Raw genomic sequence first — 22,850 nt, forward strand, 5'->3', positions numbered from 1 at the left:
CTTCCAACTTCAGAAGAAATATAAAATTTTGTAAGATTCATTTGAATAAATATACTTTACTATGACTTTTAAAGCATACAGGACTTTTATGATATTTAAACCTAAATAAAGATTTAAGCATTGAATTACTTTTCCTAGTAATCATGGAATTTCCCTGGAGCCATTAATTTGAAGCTATAAAGCATATTGTGTATGTACATTGTGTATACTTATTTCTCTTGGACACTGTATGTTTTAGGATCATATTCTTCTTAGGAGAACTTTTTCCCTACTTATGTTCTTGATTCTTTATTTATACTAAAATAATATTAGAAATGTGGCAATATAGAAATTTAGAATCTGTTTCTTAATGCTTGCATTACAAAGGGATTGCATCATGTTTTCTGAATCTCTCCACTGAGTACTTTTAAACTCATGATCTAAATTAAAATAGATATTTTGTGCAAGATAATAACCAGTTCTTGAAGCAGAGCATCTTAATGACTATGTGATAAAACTTTAGTTTTAGAACTTTTTTGCCTTGTAGTGTATTAAAATATCCACTCAAATATCTTATATAACATTCTGAGACTTCATATTTGAGACATATCTTTACTGAGTTATTTATATATTCATTTCAAATCTCTTCTATCATCATGAGCTATTGGAGGTTAGGAAACATATCTCCTGGAGTAACTAGAATAAGATTTGGAATATTTTTAATGTTTTTGAAATGAATAAAAATGACCAAAAAATAGATTTATAGATAATGAATTATCCTAAGTAATATAATATGCATGGTAGAGCTAATAATCAAATCTATTGAATTTCTACAAATATGGCTTAAATTTATGTTCTTCTTTAGTGCTTAGGTTGTAAAAGTTCAGGTGAGTTATCGTGAATTAATGTCAAAAAAGGAACAATTATTTACAATTAAGAAAAATGCCATAAATAGGAAAGTTGCAACCAGAATATCTCCTTTAGAGTCTCAACCCATGTGTGATTAAGTATCAAGTTCCACATTTTTCCTTTTCTTCAGAAGTAATATTACAGGTTTCAGATAGTGGTTTATAACCATTTAAGTCACAGTTATTATATTCTAATAAAATGTAATGCTTTATTATAGAATTATTAACAAAACAAGCATAATATAATACTATTGAGTCTTAAACATTAGTATGAATAAAATCTTTATTATATTTAATCATAACCACTCAATTCCTTTCTTTTTCTTTATTGACTTAAACTCAGAGTCAATTGACTAGTCATGTCTTCTATTTTTGTTTCTTTCTCCTTTCTTTCCTAGTAAAAACGTTTTAGTCCTAGAAAACATTTATTTAGTGTTTGTTCTTTCAGCCATCTTTGTTTCATGGTCGGTTTTATTTTAATCTCCTAGCTTAGAAACTGTGTGACTTTCAGCCATCAATCATTGCCCCAAATATTATTCTTGTCATTATTCTTCTCTTTCTTAGAAGGAGCACCATTTATATAATCATTTGTCTTCAGCTGTTTGACTCACAGGATTGAAGCAACTTAGGCTGTTTGTGATTCCAACCCCTCTTATTCATAAGATATTCAGATAACATGTTTTTCCACCAAGAGGTAGTTCATATCAATGTAAATCATGAAAACCCATTCCAAATATTACATGTAATTACTTTATATTTCTTAAATTGTTATTTTTTAAAAGTACTCTAAACTGCTACACATGGCTGCAATTTTTATCCTAGATTATTTGGGTTAAGAAAATAGTCAAATGGATTTCAGTATTTTTGTAATAATCAATTGGAGGTAAGGGGGGTAATATTTAGGAGCTCTCTCTACCATCTCTCATAGTCCTCATCCCATGAGAAGATGTAGGTTAGTAAATGGCAGCATTAGGGTTTGAGTATACATCCACTGACTCAGAAACCTGTGTTCTTACTATTGTATCATGGAGCAATGGCCAATATTATAATTATATTATCAATTTTGGTGCTTGCTACACCCAAAGCTTTTTTTTTTCCTTTCTAGAATATTGCAAGAGAAAAAGAAGAATTATGTGAAGATTTTCAACAATCCAGTAAAGATGGTAAGCTATTTGAAGACTGCTTCTTATTATGCTGTTCATTAATTTGAAATGACAGACATTTTCATATACTATTTACTTTGTTTTTACTGTCATAGAAGCAATATCTGACCCAGGAACACGAGAAAATAAAACCTTGTTTGACAACAGTGGTACTGAGTGTCAAAAGGAAGATGAAGATGAAGACAATCTTGTACAATTTATCAGTATAAAGACCCCTTTCTTTTCAGCAACTCACTCAAAGGTGAGGTGTTTTTAAACCTCTTTTTCCCCTGTCTTCTTACATGTCATCTTCCATATGCACATAATAATGACATACATCCCAGAGGTAAACATAAGGCTACAAAGTCATAAGGATAGCAACAGGCAGAGTATATATGCAGGATTAACATTTATGGAACTTGGTGGGAGTGAGCAATCCTTAGGAATGCCATTTTGGATGGAAAGAATTAGAAAAAAAAAAGCATAATCCCCCACTTATGTATGGGTGTACCTGGAGGGAGAGCCCTCTTATCTAAAGAAAGCCCAAAGAATGTATCCCAGAGCTACCAGGCTAAACCAAAGTTCCAGGAAATATATTTGATAGTTAAAAAAAATAAGAATGTGTCCTTGACAGTGTTCCACACATAGGATAATCATGTATCAAACATGTCATGGCAACAAAGAAAGGCTGGGACTGCCATTGCTTGGGAGGGTTCCCACTGCAGTCATACCGATTTGAATTATCTACCAGCTAGAGGACAGAGTGACCCAACACACCTCTTTGGGATTCTAAGGTATCTGAAAGCTAGGAATCTTTCAAAAGAAACAATGACCAAGAGATTTTGTTGTATACGTTGTGTAGTTTTATTGAAATTAAAGAAAAAGGCAAAAAAAAGTAAAAATTGAAGAAAAAGAAAATAAGCCAAAAGAACAGCTCGATGAATACGAAGCTGAGAATGAGGGATGCATAGGAAGAAATTATTTAAGGGCAAGATATATCCAGATTGAATAAAAGTCAAAATGAAAGAAGTTAAAAATACAACAGAAATAGTGAATTTAAGGACAGCAGGAGCTCTATATTATTAATTATGATAGAAACTAGATTCTTCTGAAAAACTTAGAGTTGATTTTAATGAAGATCTTGAAGAAAATCTAATCCTCATTTCTTTTAAACTTAAGGAGTTTGTAGTTCAGATGTGGACAGGAGTCGGAGTGGAGTCATTGAAGGTCTTTCTGAGTGTGAATATAAGCTCATAAGGATTGGAAGGAGCCAGTCAATGAATGCTTAGGAGGAGACCATTCTGGATAGGGAGTGCAGTGGGTCATTTTACTCCTAATATCCTGAAATGACCAGAGAGGTGGTGTGGGATCACTATCAGCATAATCATTTTGTGATTATAACATGTAGAAAAAATCATGAAAATAAGTGCTTGGCATATATTATATGCTTAATAAAACAAAATTATTTTCATTGTGTTCTCACTGAAGCTTGGAATTTTAAAATTTAGCACTAATGAATTATAGACAAGATGATTAAGATGGTATTTTTTTAATTGATGCACATGAAGTACCCAAATGACTTATTTGTACATGCATATTACATTTTGGCCAATTTCACTCCAAAATACTTACCATTTCTTCCTTCCTATGCCCAACTCCTTTCTCTCTATACTGATTGTCTTTCCCAGTGAAAATATCTCCTTCTTTAGTTTCACCATAGGAGAGAAAATGTGATGTTTTTTTCTTTTGCATCTGACTTATTGTTCTTCACATGATGCTTTCTAGGTCCATCATTTTCCTAAGAATGACACAATATCACTTTTTTATGGATAAAAAATACACCTGTGTGTATATATACCACATTTCCTTTTTCTATTTTTTTTACTTTTTTTAAAAAATTGATTTTTAAAAAATAAATGAGAGCAGAATGCATTACAATTTTTATTACACATATACAGCATAATTTTTCATATCTCTGGTTGTATACAAAGTATATTCACACCAATTCATGTCTTCATACAGGTGCTTTGGATAATAATGTCCATCACATTCCACCATCCTTGCTAACCGCTGCCGCCTCCCATCCCCTCCCACCCTCTGCCCTATCTAGAGTTCATAGGTTCCTCCCATGCTCCCCCTCCCTACCCCACTATAAATCAGCCTCCATATAGCAGAGAAAACATTTGGAATTGTTTTTTGGATTGGCTAACTTCACTTAGCTTTATCCTCTCCAACACCATCCATTTACCTGCAAATGCCATGATTTTATCCTCTTTTATTGCTGGGTAATATTCCCTTGTGTATATATGCCACATTTTTTATCCATTCATCTACTGAAGGGCATCTAGGTTGGTTTCACATTTTAGCTATTGTGAGTTATGCTGCTATAAACATTGATGTTGCTGTGTCCCTGTAATCTGCTGTTTTTAAGTCATTTGAGTATACACCAAGGAGAGGGATAACTGGGTTAAACTATGGTTCCATTCCCAGTTTTCCAAGGAATCTCCATACCCTAATCTTTATCATGTGTGATTAGGCCCCAACTTCCTTAATAAAAACTCCTGTAGTGCAAGAATTAAAATCAAGAATCAATAAATGGGATGGATTCAAACTAAAAAGTTTCTTCTCAGCAAAAGAAACAATCTATAAAGTGAATAGAGATCCTACATCTTGGGAGCAAATTTTACTCCTCACACATTTTCTTTATTTATCCTTTGAGAAGCACCTAGACTGATCCTATATCTTGTCTATTATAAATAGTCTCATAAAAATATGGGTGTATACAGAATCTCTTGAGTATGCTGACTTTAATTGTTTCAACAAATACTGAGGACTGGTGTAGTTGGATCATACAGCAGTTCTAGTTTTACTTGTTTTTTGAATAACCTCCATAATGATTTACCTAGGGGATATAGTACTTTACGTTCCCACCAAAAATTTATAAGTGTTTTTTCTCCCCACAACCTTCCCAGTATTTATTATTTGCTTTCTGACTGGTGTAAGATGAAATCTCAATGCTGTTTTGATTTACCTTTCTTTGATGGGTAAAGATGTTAAACATTTTTTTTTCATATAGTGTTGGAGATTTGTACCTCTTTTTCTAAGAACTATTTTTTCCTTTTATTTGCCCACTTGTTGAATGGGAAATTTGTGTGTCAGGTGTTAAGAGTTCTTTATTCAGGATATTAGTCCTCTGTTAGAAGAGTAACTGGCAAAGACTTTCTCCCATCTGAAGACCATCTCTTTACACTGCAGTTGTTTGACTAGCCTTGCAGAAGAACTTTTGATTTCATGCAGGCCCACTCATCTATTGTTGCTGTTATTTACTGAGCCATTCAAGAAGTCATTGCCTATGCCTATTTCCTAAAATGTTGTTATTGTTTTTCTGTATTTTTTTAGTTGCAAAGCTTTTGGTCTTATATCTGTCTTTGATTCCTTTTAAATTGTCTCTTGTACAATGTTAGAGATAGGGATCTAGTTTCATACTTATTGCTAGTTCACCCACAACCATTTTCTAAAGAATCTTTCTATTCTTCAGTTTATGTTTTTGGTACTATTGTCATAAATGAGATGACTGTAGTTGTGTGGATTTGTCTCTGTGTCTTTTATTCTATTTCATTTTGTATAGGACTGTCTTTATGCCAGTACCATGCTGTTTTCCTTACTATGGCTCTGGAGTATGTTTTGAAATTGGGCATTGTGGTGTCTCCATCACTGGTTTTATTCCTCACTCACTTTAGCTAATATGGGTCTTTTCTTCTTTCATATGTATTAGTAATACTTTTTCCAGTTGTGCAAAGCTATTATTTAAGTTTTGATATAAATTACATGGAATCTGTAGATTATTCTTGGTAATGTGCTCACTTTCACAGTATGAACTCTGTCTTCCTATGTATATGTGATAACTTGTTAGCTTCTAGTTTCTTCTTCAGTTTTTTTTTTAATATTTGAAAATTTTTGTTGACGAGGTCTTTCACCTCCTTGGTTAGATTTATTCCTAGGTATTTATTAAGCTATTTAAATGAGTTGTTATACTGATTACATTCCCATCAGGTTTGCTATTGCTATTGAAAACCTTATTATTTTTTTTTTGTATAATGACTTTGTATACTGTTACTCTGCTAACTTTGTTCATCCTTTTTGATGTCCAGATAATTGCTGCTGAAAGTCATTTATTTCAAATCTGAGAATAGGTACTCTTCTTTGCTTTTGGCTTCCATTTGCATGTGTTTTCATTTTCTATCCTTTTATTTTTATTCTCTGAATGTATTTTCCAGTCAAGCATACTCCTGCAGAATAGTGGATTCATTTTTTTATTAATTCAACATTTCTTATATTTTGGATAGGTCTTATAATTGGAGAATTAGTGTTAATATACAGATGAGTGCTGCTTTCTTTTTTTATTTCTAATATAGATTTTGCTTCTAACTTAAATTTGCTTAACTATTGTATGCTTTCCTATGCTGTCTTTGTGGATTTTAATCTCATGTGTGGAGTTTTTCTTTGAGCATCTTGTGAAAAACTGGCTTGATTGACATGATGTTTTAGTTTATTTTTGTCTTGGAAGGTCTTTATTTCATCTTTGAATTTGAAGGATAACTCTGAGGCATATCGCCATCTAGGCTGGCAATATTTCACTTTCAGGACTTAAAATATGTCATTGCAGGTGCTCCTAGCCTTTAGATTTATACCGGTGCCTTATCATTTATAGGTGTCTTGTTATTTCTCTCTTTGCTCTTAGTTTTGGCATTTTAAGTAAAATATAAATGCAGAATTCCTCTTTTGTTTATATCTATTTAGACTCTAAATGTCTCCTGTGTTTTGATGTTCACCATGTTTCCCTGATGAAAGAAATTTTCTCTAAAAAGTTCACTGAATAATAATACAAGTTCATTGAATAAGTGTTCTGTGTTATTCATCTCTGTCTGTAGTACTTAAGCACAACCTGAGACTTGACTTTGGTCATTTTTTAAAATATTTATTTGTTTTAGTTGTACACATACCTTTGTTTTTTTATGTATTTATTTTTATTTAGTGTTGAGGATCAAACAGAGGCCCTTGCACCCGCTAGGCAAGCACTCTACTGCTGAGCCACAACCCCAGCCCCTTGGTCAATTTTTTTATTAGACTTTTATGGTTATACATAGTCGTTAGGTTCATCCCAATAAACTCATATGTGCATGGAAAATAATTTCAATTCATGATGTCCCCTTTTCCCTTTAATTCTCCTTTCTCTCTCCAACTCTCTTTCCTCTATTCTATTAGATTTCCTTGTGCTGGCCTACAAATTTGCATTTAATTGGTCCTTTATTTAATCTTATCCTCCTCACCTCTTTCTTTTAATTTACTCTTGATTTTGCAAGACAACATCTGACATTTGAGTTTCTGAGTTTGGCTAATTTTACTTAGTACTATATTCTCCATTTCCATCCATTTCTCAATAAATACTATAATTTCATTCTTTAAAATGGCTAAATAGGGCCGCGACGTTTGGTGTTCTGTTTGGAGACGCTGGGAAAAGTCTGCGTGGTGTGTTAAGTAGGAATGGACACTCAGAAGGACGTTCAACCCCCAAAGCAGCAGCCAATGATCTATATCTGTGGAGAATGTCACACAGAAAATGAAATAAAATCCAGGGATCCAATCAAATGCAGAGAATGTGGATACAGAATAATGTACAAGAAAAGAACTAAAAGATTGGTGGTTTTTGATGCTCGATGAAACATGGGAATTCAGAGGAGTGTCTTTCTTTGTACCTGGATTTGACCCTTGAATGTTTCTCGTTATTATACAGCTTTTTATTTAGCACATTTATCTTATGAATACAACTATATACATATGATTCCATTTTATTTCATTTTCCAAGTCAAATTGTGTTTAGGTATCAGTAATTTGTGTAAAGACTCTTGTTTAATTAAATGACTTAATTTAATTTTATTGTATTGTGTGATCAGACACAAAATGAAAAATTAAAATTGCTTCCCCAAATCACACTTTTAATTACACGCTTGTTAGAAATGGAAGTTTCTAAAGTCCTGTAAAATTCTGATGAAAGAAGTTCCTTGGAAACTATAATTATATGTTGTGAACTGTTGGTAAACTCTCTAGCATTATTTGGTACAGATTAAACTAGTCTCCTTCTATAAAGATATAAAAAATTCAAAACTAGTAGGTAAAATCAGAAATGAATAGACATAAAGGAATAGCTGAGAATATGTAAAAACAAGTTGCTTCTTCACGTATACAGGGTCATATGCATGCCTACCCTTCTGAAATAAGTTCTGTATAGAAAATTAGTCAAGGTGGAATAGTTAACTTGAGTCGAAGACTAAGAGATTAGAAAGAGCAGTACTGGAATAGGGGAAAGAGCCAGTGTAAAAGCTATGGGGCAAACTGTGAACTTGCTTTTTTCCCACTTCAAAATGAAGCACATGTGACTTATACTTCATTAACAGTGAGTTAGTGGAAAAAGGTGAGGTTGCATTTTTGCCACTGGATGCCACCAAGAAAGCATTGCTAGAGTCTTCTACTAACATCATTTATAAATCAGAGTCCCCAGAGCACCTGAACATCTGCAGAAGCTGTTCATCAAAGGGCTGAGCTTTGAAACAACTGATGAGAGTCTGAGATGCTATTTTGAGTAATTGGGAACACTCATGGACTGTGTGGTAATGAGAGACCCAAACATCAAGTGCTCCAGGAGCTTTGGGTTTGTCACTTATGCCACTGTGGAGGAAGTGGACACAGCCATGAATGCAAGACCACACAAGGTACATGAAAGAGATGTGGAACCAAAGAGCTGTCCCAAGAGAAGATTTTCAAAGACCATGGGCATACTTAACTGTGAAAAAGACCTTTATTGGTGGCATTAAAGAAGTCCCTGAAGAACATCACATGAGATTATTATGAACAGTTTGAGAAAATTGAAGTTATTGAAATCACGACTGACTGAGGCAGTGAAAAGACGAGGGCCTTTGCTTTTGTAACTTTGGATGACCATTACTGTGGATAAGATTGTCATTCAGAAATACCATACTGTGAATGGCCACAACTGAAGTGATGAAAGCCCTGTCAAAGCAAGAGATGGCTAGTGTTTAATTTAGCCAAAGAAGTCCAAGTCTTGAAACTTTGGTGGTTGTAGAGGTGTAGAAATGACAGTTTTGGTCTTGGAGAAAACTTGAGTGGCAGTGGGGATGGCAACAATGGATTTGGTAATGATGGAACCAATTTTGGAGGTGGTGGAAGCTCGTTTATTTATTTTGACAATTACAACAATGAGTTATCGAATTTTGGACCCATCAAGGGTGGAAACTTTGGAGGCAGAATCTCTGGAATCCTTGGTGTTAGAGGCCAATAGTTTGCTAAATCACAAAGCCAAGGTGGCTATGGTGGTTCCAGCAATAGCAGGAGCTATGACAGTGGTAGAAGGTTTTACTACTGCCAGGAAACAGCAGGACAGGAGAGCCAGAGAAGTGACAGCTACAGATACAGATTTGTGAACTTATCTAATCACAGTGGTAGCAGGGCCTAGCTGCAACAAAGAAGAAATGATTTAGACAGTACTCATATGTAGACAAAAAAACTTGAGGACTGTATTTGTGATAAATTGTATAACAGGTCATCTTAGTTTCTGTTCTGTGGAAAGTGTAAAGTATTCCATCAAAGATTTTAATGTAGACTTTTTTCCCCCACCAATGCTGTTGATTGCTAAATGTTAGTCTGATCATGATACTGAATAAATGTGTCTTTTAAAAAAAAATGAGGTTGTGGAGGTGGGCAGAGGCCAGTTCATTTAGGGCGTTGTGATAGGAATCCGCTCGGACAGCAAGCAGAAGAGTGACACGAGACTTAAAAAATTATACATGCTTGGGCTGGGGTTGTAGCTCAGAGGTGAGCACTCGCCTTGCACCACATAAAAATAAAACAAAGATATTGTGTTCAACTACAAATAAAAACATATTTTTAAAAATTAAAAAAAAAATAAAATAAAATGGCTAAATAGAACTTCATTTAGTGTGAGTGTATATATATACATATATATGTGTGTGTGTGTATGTGTCTTACCATGTCTTAACCTGTTCATGTATTGATGGGCATCTGTGTTGATTCCATATTTCAGGTATTGTGAATTGTATTGCTATTAATATTGATGTGGCTATGTTTCTGTAGTATACTGATTATAGATATTTTGGGAAAATACCCAGGAATGAGATAGCTGGGCCATATCATGGGTGCATCCCTAGTTTTATTGAGGAATCTCCAATCTTTTTTTTGAGAGTGGTTTATTAGTCTGTAGTACAAGTGTTCCTTTCTCCCCCTATTCTTGCCAGAATTTATAGCTCTTTGGATTCTTGATTATTGCCATTCTGAGTGGAGTGAGATGAAATCTTAATGTAGTTTGCATTGCCTTGATTGCTAGAGATATTAAACATTTATTCATAATTTATTGGCCTTTTATATTTTTCTATAGAGAAGTTTCTGTTTAGTTCTTTTGCCTATTTATTGGTTTTGCTATTTGTTTTTGTGGAGTTAAGATTTTTGAATTATTTCTATATTGTGGATGTTATTCTCCTATTGGAGGAGCAGATTTCCAAGATTTAATCCCATTTGTAGTTCTCTCTTCATGCTTTTGTTTGCTTAGCAGTGCAGAAGCTTTTTATTTGAAGCCACTTATTGATTTTGGTTTCATTTCTTGTGCTCTGTGGCTCTTGTAAATGAAGATGGTGTCAGTACCTCTATGATGGAGTGATGCTCCTATGTTTTCTTCTAGCCATTGTAAGGTTTCTAGTCTAATTCCTACATCTTTGATCCATTTCAATTTGAGTTTTGTGCAGGGTGAATAATAGAGTTCTAATTTCATTTTTTCTACATACAGCTATCCCATTTTCCCAGCATCAAGATATATTTTTGTCATCTTTCCCATATATCAGACCATATAGGTTTGTGAGTTTTTCTCTGCGTCTTCTATTCCATTGGTCTTCATACCTCTTTCAGTGCCAATACCATGCTGCTTTTACTACTACAACTCTGTAGTATAATTTTATATTGGGTATTGTGATGCCTCCTGCTTCACTATTCTTGCTTATTATTACTTTGGCTATTTTGGGACTCTTCTTACAAATTAATTCAAGAATTGTTTTTCTCCTAATTCTGTGAAGAATGTCATTGATGTTTTGTTGGAGATTGTATTAAATCTATATATTGCTTTTGGTAATATGACCATATTGACAATATTAATGCTGCCTATCCAAGAACATGTGATGTCTTTTCATCTTCTAAGGTCCTCTTTAATTTTTCTTAAGTGTTCTGTAATTTTCATTGTAGAGCTGTAACACTCCTTAGTTAGGTTAATTTAAAAGTATGGTTTTTTAAATTTTATTTGAGGTTGTTGCAAATGGGATAGTTTTTCTATTTTCTTCCTTTACTGAATCCCCATAGGAGTATAGGAAAGCTATTCATTTGTGGGTGTTGATCTTGTATCAGGCTACTTTGCTAAATTCATATATATGCTCTAGAATTCTTCTGGTGGAATATTTTGGACCTTATAGATATAGGATCATAATGTGAGCATAGGATCATATTGTCAGTAACAGAGATAGTTTGACTTCTTCTTTTCCTATTTATAACCATTTGAGTTCCTTTTCTTGCCTGATTACTTTGATAATGTTTCAAGGAGTATATTGAATAGGAGTGGTGGGAGGGGACAGCTTTGTCTTGTTCCTGAATTTAGTGGAAGTGCTTTTAGTTTTTCATCATTTGGTATGATGTTGGTTTTGGGTTTGTCATAATGGCCTTTATGATGTTGAGGTAAGTTTCTTCAATCCACAGCTTCTCCCTCATTTATATTATGGGTGTCGGATTTTATTGAAGATCTCTTATGTGGCTATTGAGATGATCATGTGATTTTTTTTGTTGTTAGTTCTGCTTAAGTAAAGAATCAGTTGTTGGTTCATGTAGTTTTACCAGGCTTGCATTCCTGAAATGAAATTCAGTTGATCATGTGGTAGTATGTTCTTGATATGTTTTTGAATTTGGTTTGCTGATATATTATTTAGAATTTTTCCATCTATGTTCATCAGTGATACTGGTCTATAGTTTTCTTCCCTTGATCATCTTTGGTTTTTGCTTTAAAGTTACATATACTAGCCTCATAAAAAGTATTAGGGTTGTCCCCTTTCTTAAGATTTCATGGAATATCTTGAGAAAAACTGATATTATTTCATCTGTAAACTTCTTATAGAGGTCAGCTGTGAATCCATCACATCTAGGGCTTTTCTTTTTTTGGAATGCTTTTAATTGCTGTTTCAATTTCATTACTTGATATTGTTCTGCTTAGGATTTCTTTATCTGGTTCAATATGGGCGATTATATGTGTTTAGAAACTTGTGCATATTTTCCAGGTTTACTATTTGATTGAAGTATAAATTTTCAAAATATTCTCTGATATCCTTTGGATTTAGACTCTGTGTGGTGATGTTCCCTTTACCTCTGATTTTTGTCAGTTTGCTTCTTTTTAGTCTTTCTTTTGATTAGTTTGGCTATGGGTTAGGTGATTTTGTTTTGTTTATTTGCGAATCTATTTTTAATAGTCTTAATATATATTTAGTTTTCAATTAACCTATACTTTTGTATGCAGTGCTGAGAATCAAACCCAGTGCCCCACACGCTAGGCAAGCACTCTACCACTGAGCCACAACCCTAGCCCCTCCAATTTTGATATAGGCTCCAGTGCTATAAATTTGCCTCTTAGAAATGCTTCCATACTTCTCCAGAGATTTTGATATGTTGTGTCTCTCTATTTGTTTGTTTCTAGAAATTTCTTGATTTATGTTGTCATTTCTTCTTTTATCCCTTATTCATTTAAGTGAGCATTGTTCATTTGCGATGAGTTTATATGGTTCTTAATATTTTTGTGTTTATTTGTAGCTTCATTCCATTAGGAATTGATAGGATTCATTGGAATTGTCATTTTAAAATAATATTTGCTAAAATTTTATTTGTGGCATAGAATATGATCTATTTTATAGAAAGTTTCATGCACAGCTGAGAAGGTGTTAAATTCAGCTGTTTGGGGGTGCACTATTAGATGTCTGGTAAGTCTTTTTGATTTATAGTGTTGGTCAGGTTGGAGATATCCTTGTTGATTTTTTATTTGGTGACATGTCTATTATAAACATGTATAGAAATCTACATGTTTGTGTTGGGATCTATGTGGAATTTAACATTGTGGTGTATTTTTTCCATATAATGGGGTGAATTGACATTTGGAGCATCAGTGTTTACTGTGGTTATATTTTTCTGTTAGATTGTTTCCTTCACCAGGCTATAATGGCCTTCTTTGTCTCTTATATTAATTTTTGCTTGGAATCTACTTTGTTAAATAGATTATATTTGTGAGTGAAATATTTTTTGCTCTCCTTTTACCTTCAGCCTGTTTGCTTATGAGTCTCTTATAAACACATATAGTTGGATTTGTTTTTTGATCCATTCTAATAATCTGTGCTTTTAATTGGGGAGTTGAAACAACCTTAAGATTCATTGTTAATATGAATATGTGTTTGTGTTTTCCTGCCTTTTTCCCCTCTTTATTCTATGCTGTCATGATTGTCACTTAGTGAATTATTCTTCTGTTGAACTTCCTTGGTTTGCAGGCTTCGGGAAGTGTTTCTTTAGTTCCTGTGTATATAGTTTATGTTTGAGTATTCTTTGTAGTGTTGTTTTGGTACACATGAGTTCTTTTAGTTTATTTTTGTTGTGTAATGTTTTTATTTCCACCTTAAATTTGAAACTGAGCTTTCCTGGTATAGTAACCTTGTATGGCAATTGTTTTCTTTTAGGCTTTGGAATGACTCATTTCAGGCCCTCCATAATTTTAGGGCCTCAGAGTGAAAACAGAAGTGAATCTTATTGGTCTGCCTCTAAATGTGACCTAATGTTTGTCTCTTGTGGCTTTTAGTATTTTTTTTTCCTTTATGTTAGGTTAGGCATTTTGATTATGATGTGTCTCAAAGAGCTTCTCATGTGGCTGAGCCTATTTGGGTTCCTGTAAACCTCCTATATGTGTTTGTCCATCTCAGTCTTGGTATGGGATAATTTTTTTGTAAATATCTCATTCAAAATATTCTTTATGCCCTTAGTTTTATTATATTCTTTCCTAATGTTTCTTGTATATTCTGGTCATGCTGTATAATTATTTTCCCCTTTACTACCTTCTATGTATTCAAGATTATATAGCCTGTATTTAATGCCAGAAGTTCTGACTTCAAATTAAAGTTCTATTTTCTACACCATCTGTTTTGTTAATAATACCTTCAAGTGAATTTGTAATTTGTGGATTTTATTTTATTTCTAGGATTTCTCCTTTTTTTTGGTACTTCTATTTCATTATTACAATGGTCTTTCATCTCCTATAATGACTCTCTTACTTCCTTACTTAGATATCTAGTTCATTGAACATTTTGATAATCAGTTTTTATAATCATTCTCTGGGTTTTTGTCAAGCTCAATATAAGTGGGTTCCCTTAGTTGGGGGATTGTGAATTTTAGGGTGGGCTTTGATTGCCTGCTTTCTCATGTTTTCAGGGCTCTTGGTCTTGCACACCTTTGAAGTGGATTCTTATACCATTTTTTTGTGCATGTCCATTTATGTGTAGTTATCTATCCATTCTAGGACCTCTCTCTATTTTTTGATGTATGAGTGAATAAATGCCAAGGGGTGTGACCTGAGTTTTCTCTCCAGTTTTTCCTCCTTGGGTCATTATTCGTGATTTGGAGCTTTTTGTTTCCTCTCTTCTTTGAATTGGAGTAATGGATAAAATGTTTATTTCTAAATGCAGCAGAATCTCTAACCTGTGGGGTTTCGTCTTGTTCTAGGTATGCAATACCTCATAGAATGGGAAAAAATAAACTATAATAACAACTATTGGAAACAACAAACAGTATTGAAGTAAACACACAGATCCTACTATGATGTTTCTAACACTGTCACTAATAAACAGGAATGGTGTGTTCAGCGATTGGGAGCAGTAGTAAAAACACTAACCATGAATTAGTACTTGATTTAAAGCAATTAGTGGAGGCAGAGTTATATAAACCATGTAGTTCTGAGCAATAGTAAATATACAGTAAATTAGAAGTGAAGGAAATGTGGTTGGGAAATTAGAACAGACTACAATATCCACAAAGTGAACAAAGAGAATGTAGAACAGTAGCAGGTGATACTTATATTGAGGGAGGGGGAAAAATTAGAAGAAGCGTGGTATTAAGAAAGGGGGAGATTGTTTGAATTCAGCTAATGGTAGGAGAAGATAATATTGAAAAACAAATGAGTAAAGTAAGCACATTAAAATAATGGAAAATCCAACCAAAATATAAAGTACAATGAACCTTAACCTTCCCAAGACAATGTTTGAAAAAGATAATTATGAGAGAACAAGACAAATAGTGTATGTATATATGACCTTGAAATAATCAGGATTGCCACATTTCTTTCTTTTTCTCTGTCTTGTTCTCTCTCTCTCTCTCTCTCTCTCTCACACACACACACACACACACACGGAGAGAGAGAGAGAGAGAGAGAGAGAGAGAGAGAGAGAGAGAGAGAGAATAGGGATAAGAAAAATGTTAGAAAATATATAGGTATTTCAAAAAACTCAATATCTTATTTTAGATGGAGGGGACACTGAAGTAGTAGTAGTTAAAATACTTGCCTGGAATGGATAGTCAATATCTGTGTTCATTAGTTTTTATTACCAATTATTCTTAAGTAAAGCACTAATAAAGAGAACAAGAATTGGGGGATTTTAATTCCTTCCCATTATTGTGTTGCTCTCTGATTTATGAGTTGCCATGGTCAAAGATTGAATCTTTTTGATATGAGACTCAGTTTGCATTTTCAGCACTAAAAGGTGGGGTGGGTTACTATGTACGATGGGTTTGTGTTTTGACCCTCCATACAAGATCTATGCACCCCCTGGGCACTGCTTCTTCAGCACATTCTGCAAGGGGAAATCTGCCCTATGGTGCTGTGTTGTGTTTAGCCCTCAGCTTTAATTGGGTTACCTTATTTGGAGTGGCTAGGTTGACCTGCCCCTAGGACTAGACTTTATCCAATTGCTTCTGTGGGTTTGGTTCTTAGGTGCCTCCCAAGACATCCAATTGTGGGGAAAGGGTGCTGTTCCTGCACTCACTTTTGCCCAGGAACTCAGCCATACCAGGTATAGTTCCTTTGGATATTCCCTTCACCAACTGCCACTTCCAGACCACTTCATATGTTCATGTGAGCCATGGGACAGCAAGGCTTCCCTTCACCCTTCCAACTCAAGGCACAGTCACTCCATGCCCATTTCACTCACATAGGTCAGACTTTGCCTAGGCACCTGCAAATACTGTGGCCATGTTTGTGTGTGTTTCTGATCTCTGGAGTTCTGCAGATGTCATGGCATGCATGCTGGCCCCTAAAGGATTCCTGCCTGAGCACTGCATGGCCAGTCAGGATAGAGCACTCACTTATTTCACACCCAATTGTAATTGTAAAAAAACCTGCAGGGTTTGCAATCTCCTAGTTTAAGTAAGTTCAGGCAATGTTTTGATCTCTGATTTCTCTATACCAAAACAAGTGGTGGGTCTGCTCAGGTGATCAGAAGCTACTATCAACAGTGGTGAGCTTTCTTCTTTATTTTCCTGTATCCAAACTTCCAATTCTCCAAGCTTCTCTGTTGCCTGATATTAAATCCCAGTGAAAATCCCCTTTAAACCACCACACTGAGAATCTGTGTATAAGCTGCTTTGGTTTTATTGCCACAGAGTAGCCTAGAAAGCAGACTTCCCTACTCTGACATCTTGTAATTTCAAGTTGATCTTTTGACATTGCCAAGTTTCTTATTTTTATTAGTATCTGAAAGTTTACTAATGTACCATGTCTTCAAGCCTTAACATTCTTTTTTTCTTCCTGATGTAGTACATTGGTGGTACTGTCTACACAGATTTTTCTTTGATTTAATGAACTTATCATCTCCAAAAATTTTTTTCCAAGAAACTTTTATCTCATTACTATAATGTTCTTTCAAAATTTCTATCATCTTCATTAATTTATTTCTAAGTTTTCTTACTTAAATATTTTTACAATAAATTATTTCTTCAGCATGCTTGTCAATCTTGGTATGTGATTTGAGTTATTGGGAAATTTGGAACTTTTGATGGTTACTTATTATGTGGCTCTCTCATATTACTTATGTTAGTATGTTGAGGATAATGCATGCATTTGGCTAGATTTCCCTTCTGCTATCCAATGTGGGTCATTTAATTGAGATTTCTTTTGTTGATATGTTCTGAGCAGAGGATATGTTTCATTTTCAAAGCTCCAACTCAACAAGAGAAAAGTGCTAGGATCATTCATTCAAAACAATTTCATAGGAAAGTTTGACACCAGTAAGAGACACAACTTGGAAGCAAAGAACATGTAAATTTATAACAAAAATATGTTTGAGATGATGTCTCTAAATTATCTAAGCAATGTGAAGTGGGAAGTAATAATGTAAAATGCAAAAGAAAGGTATTAGTGATTCCAAAATTAATACAGAAATAGACAAAAAAGCAAAAAAATAAAAATAAAAATAAATCAAAAAGTGGTGGAAGGGAAAATCTACAGAAGGAAAATGAGGGTGAAAAGTGAAAATGAGAAATGATACAAATAAAAATGAGAGATACAAAAACAAGTACATAGAAAAACCCATTAAAACAATAGAAAGATTATATAAATTATACATATTAAAGCATAAATAATGAGGAAAAACTTTAAAAAAACTACAAAAATCCAAAACCAACAACATTTCTTACACAGGAAATATTGATGTAATTAAATGTAGAATTCTGATGTGATTAAAATGTAGAAATTTGTTTCCACAACTTCTGTCTTTAGAATTGATCAGTCTTTTGGGTTTTCTGGCTAGCAACTACAGTTCTACTTATTTCTTCTCAATTCTAGTCTGAAAAGCCTGGAGTCTTTACTGTGAAGTACCCTCCTGTATGCCTACCAGGATGTGTTACAGGACCATTTTCAGAAGCAGAGGTAAATCACATTCAATATTGGCTTTGTGAACCTGGATATAGTGTAAGAGCTGCCCCCAAAGCATGGAGACTGTGGAATATTCTATACACTAAAACTCAACTTGAAATATTGCCAAATAATGCATGAAATACAATAAGTATTTACTTAATATATTTTTCCAAACTCATTTAGGCTTTCAAGAAAATAATTGATACTCCTACAAATCAATCAGTACCAATGAAAGAAGCAAAGACACTCAAATCAGGTAAATTTTGCAATACAATTTCTCTGTAAAGATGTATACGAAAACATTTGACATGCCAGCAGTCTGTATATTTTAATTCATTTAAAAACTTCATTGTATACTGGCTGAATATTTTGTATCTTCTATGTGTCTGGAAATATTCCCTCAATTCAAGTCTTCATCATCTTTATTTTGTGTTGTTGCCTTCTAATTATTCATCACCATTTATGCGTGTGCACCTCACATACATCCTGCTGGTGACATTTGTAGGTCATCTAGTTACAATGCAAATATAAACAAGAACCACTTCATACAACATGGGGTCCAAGTATTTTAAAGTTAACTAGAAATTTTTCATGATATAAATTCTGCCTGCATATATTTAACTCTTTCCTCTGTCTTTTTAGTCATCTGTCATTACTCCTCATCAATCCCCATAATTTTTTTTAAAAAAACATCAAATTGTATACTTTATTTATTTATTTATTTATTTATTTATTTTTATGTGGTGCTGAGGATTAAAACCAGTGCTTCCCACATGCCAGGCAAGTGCTTTACAACTGAGCCACAACCCCTGTCCCCAAACCCCATATTTTTTTTGACAAATAAAGATGCCATTGAATATTTTACTTTCTCTCTTGTAACTGTCTTTCCTGCCCTCTCCATTTCCTATCCTGGCTACTTACATCACTACTTAATACAGAGCTCAGGCCCTACCTGCAGAAAAGCTATCACATGTGAAGCCTTTTGTCCATACTAGCATGTACCAGGAGCTCAATCAAATATCTGGTCAAGTAAATAAGATTGGAGATAAAATTGTTCCTTCCAATCTAGGAGCAATTGGGTAATACCTGTAAATGAAGAATTTACAGTATGAGTTGCAAAGAATTGGTAGAAAAATTGGTCAAGTACTAAAAAAGACGGAGGAAGGAAACACCAGCCTACATACATAGGAAAGTAATGTAGATTAATTCTACTATTCCTGCTCCCTCTTTTCTAATCTACGGAACTTCTAGTTTACTTCAATCCCTTGTTGTGTGTTAACATCCACATATCAGAGAGAACATTTGACTTTTGGGTTTTTGGGATTGGCTTATTCTGCTTAGGTCAATACAAGAATAACTCAAAAGAACAAGTAAAAAATATCTATCTATTTTTTTTTTGTTTGTTTGTATTCTTTTTTTTTTATTGGTCGTTCATAACATTACATAGTTCTTAATACATCATATTACACGGTTTGATTCAAGTGGATTATGAACTCCCCCTTTTACCCCGTATACAAATTGCTGTATCACATCCGTTACCCTTCCATTGATTGACATATTGCCTTTCTAGTGTCTGATGTATTCTGCTGTCTGTCCTATTGTCTACTATCCCCCCTCCCCTCCCCTTCCCTCCCCTCCCCCCCTCCCCTTTTCTCTCTCTACCCCTTTTACTGTAAATCATTTCTTCCATTTGTATTATCTTGTCTTACCCCTCCTTTCCTCTTATATGACATTTTGTATAACCCTGAGGATCGCCTTCCATTTCCATGCACTTTCCCTTCTCACTCCCTTTCCCTCCCACCTCTCATCCCTGTTTAATGTAAATATTCTTCTCAAGCTCTTCGTCCCTACCCTGTCCTTGTGAATGGATAAAAAAAAATGTGGCATTTATATACAATGGAGTATTATTCTGCATTAAAAAATGACAAAATCATAGAATTTGGAGGGAAATGGATGGCATTAGAGCAGATTATGCTAAGTGAAGCTAGTCAATCTTTAAAAAACAAATACCAAATGACTCTATCTATTTATAAGAAAAGAATCTCCTAGCAACTCAGGATTACAGACTTGGGCAAAGTATCTTCATAGGCACCAAGTTAGAGCACTATCCTATAATATTAGTCATGGTACTTTTGAGTAAAGTGAAATGAAACCATTAAATCTTATATTTAAATCTTAAATATTTTATTTTTTAGAACAGCTTCATTAAGTGTAACAGATATAAAATAAAGAGAAAACACCAGCCTATGTCATTAGTGAGAGTTAAGGAAGACTTCATATAGGACAGTGAGTCCCAAATGCAGAAAAGAAATTTGTTAGAATAAAAGAAAAAACATTTCATAGATAAGGGACAGGGCATTATTAACAAAGGTGTAATAATATCAGTCATTTTGGAAATCACCAGTAGTGAAAGAGGGGTTGTTTGAAAGCTACTTATTCTAAGGTAGAATATAGTGAACAGTATGAATTATCATGTTTCTGTGGAACTATAAATTTTGTTTCTGAGGACTTTGCATTTATCTTGAGTGGTGAATCTTTGAGATACTTGTGTGCATTGAACCTGGTGACATCTAGCCCCAGAGGTTTCTGAAATTTTGGGTTAGTATAGATATTTCCTAGAGGAGTCAATCCTCTATCTATCCTATCTATAGGAGGATGGCATATTTCAAGCCAGCCTGAGCATTTTCCAGAGATGGTGTCTCCAAATAATATAAAAGACCTAGGGATGAAAGTCAGTTGCAGAATGTTTGCCAAGCTTTGGGTTCAATCCCAGGGCCTCACCCAACCCCTCACAATCAGAACAAAAATTATAAGATAGTCACCTAAAAGTCAAAATTAATTTAAATGCATATTTCGGAGAATATAAATAGATTATTGTTAGAGATATTTATTTTTATTTTGCTAGAGGATCCCTCTTTATAACTCTCTAAGTCATTTAAGTATATCTATATATTTGTCAGCAAAACCATATTTACCTGTGACTCCGGAGGATGGGAGAAAAATTCTTGGTGGTACCCAAATCCAGCAGCCAAAGGTATGTAAACATTTAAGTTCCTGACTTCATGTATTTTTCCTTGCTTTAATAATGAAGAATAGGCTAAATGAAATTACCTTTCAAATGAATGTTAGAATGGAAAGATCATTTATTATTTCATAAGCCAAAAGCATTCAAACTGGTTGTGAATCTACAAATAATTTAAGAATTCATGGTGCCTATAGATCAATTTTATGCTTGGGATTGAGGCAAAAAATATTTTGATTGTTTGTGCTTTTATTTTGATAATCTCCTTAAATGATCAACTAATAACTGGTTGAAATTAGGAACAAATTTAACAGCAAGGGCCACTGAATACATTCATGTTAAAAGGTGGTCATTTTTTCTGGCTGAAAATTTTAGTATTACCAGCCTGTAATATCGTGGTCAAAGATTTCATTGTGCCTTGTCTTCAGTGATTTTTTTTCAAAGTAGGAAACTGACTCATTAGAGGAAAACAGCTGCCTGAGCAATTAGGTAAGAGAGGAAATAAATAGAAAAGGAAGAAATCAAAATATCACTGTTTGTAGACGACACGGTACTTGACCTAGAAGGGCCAACAAACTCCATGAAAAACTTCTAGAGATAATGAACAAATTTGGCAAAGTAGCAGGTTCCATAATGCACATGAAAAAAATCAGTCCGCTTTCCCATATACCAAAAATGAATCTTTTGAGAAAGCAATTAGAAAAAACATTTTTTCACAATATCTTTAAAAGATACCTAGGGTTGTTTCTTTTTTTAAAGTATTTTTATTTTAGTTGTTGATGGATTTAATTTAATTTATTTATTTATATGTGGTACTGAGAATTGAACCCAGTGCCTCACATATGCTAGGCAAGGGCTCTACCACTGACCCACAGCCCCAGCCCATTAGGGATATTTCTAACCAAGGAAGTGAATGACTTCCACATGAAAATTGTGGAACACATTGAATCAAGTAATTGAAGAAGACCTCAAAAGGTGGAAAGACCTTCCATATGTATGGATAAGTAGAATTAATATTATTAAAAGGCCCATACTACCAATAGAAATATACAGATTCAATGCAATCTCCATCAAAAATGCCAGTGATATTTTTCACAGAAGTAGGAAACAATAGTTCTAAAATTGATTTGGAAGAATAATAAACCCAGAAGAGCCAAAGTAATTCAAAGACAAAACAGTGATGCTGGAGGTATTATAAAACCTGATTTCAAATTATACTACAGAGCTATAGTAACAAAGCTGCATGATACAGGCATGAAATAGACACCTAGATCTATGGTACAGAATAGAAGACATCTATTCTTTGTCACCTGTTCTTTGACAAAGATGCCAAAAACATACACTGGAGAAAAGAAAGCCTTTTTCACAAATGGTGCTGAGACAACTGGTTATCCATATATAGAAGAGTAAAATTAAATCCTTGTCTTACCCTGCACAAAAATCATTTCAAAGTTGATCAAAGACTTAGGAATTAGAACAGAACCTATGCAACTCCTAGAAGAAAACATTGGGCTAACACTCCAACATAAAGGCACAGGCAACTAAGACCACTAAAGCTCAGGAAATGATCCAAGAGTTTATCAATGGGATGGCATCCAATTTCTGCACAGAAAAGGAAACCAAGGGAATGTGAAGAGAGAAACTACAGAATGGGAGAAAATCTTGTCTAGGTATACTTCTGACAGAGGATTATCTAGAATAGATACACCAAAAAATATAATAACCCAATTCATAAATTGGCA

At 34.0% G+C, this 22,850-nt stretch overlaps 1 pseudogene; it reads left to right on the forward strand.

The window, feature by feature from the left end:
- The first annotated feature begins 7,515 nt into the window (after positions 1-7,515).
- LOC144250389 (DNA-directed RNA polymerases I, II, and III subunit RPABC4 pseudogene) lies at positions 7,516-8,554 on the forward strand (annotated as a pseudogene).
- Positions 8,555-22,850: the final 14,296 nt, after the last annotated feature.

This window comes from Urocitellus parryii, chromosome 2, assembly GCF_045843805.1.
Source record: "Urocitellus parryii isolate mUroPar1 chromosome 2, mUroPar1.hap1, whole genome shotgun sequence".
NCBI classification, from domain to species: Eukaryota; Metazoa; Chordata; class Mammalia; order Rodentia; family Sciuridae; genus Urocitellus; species Urocitellus parryii.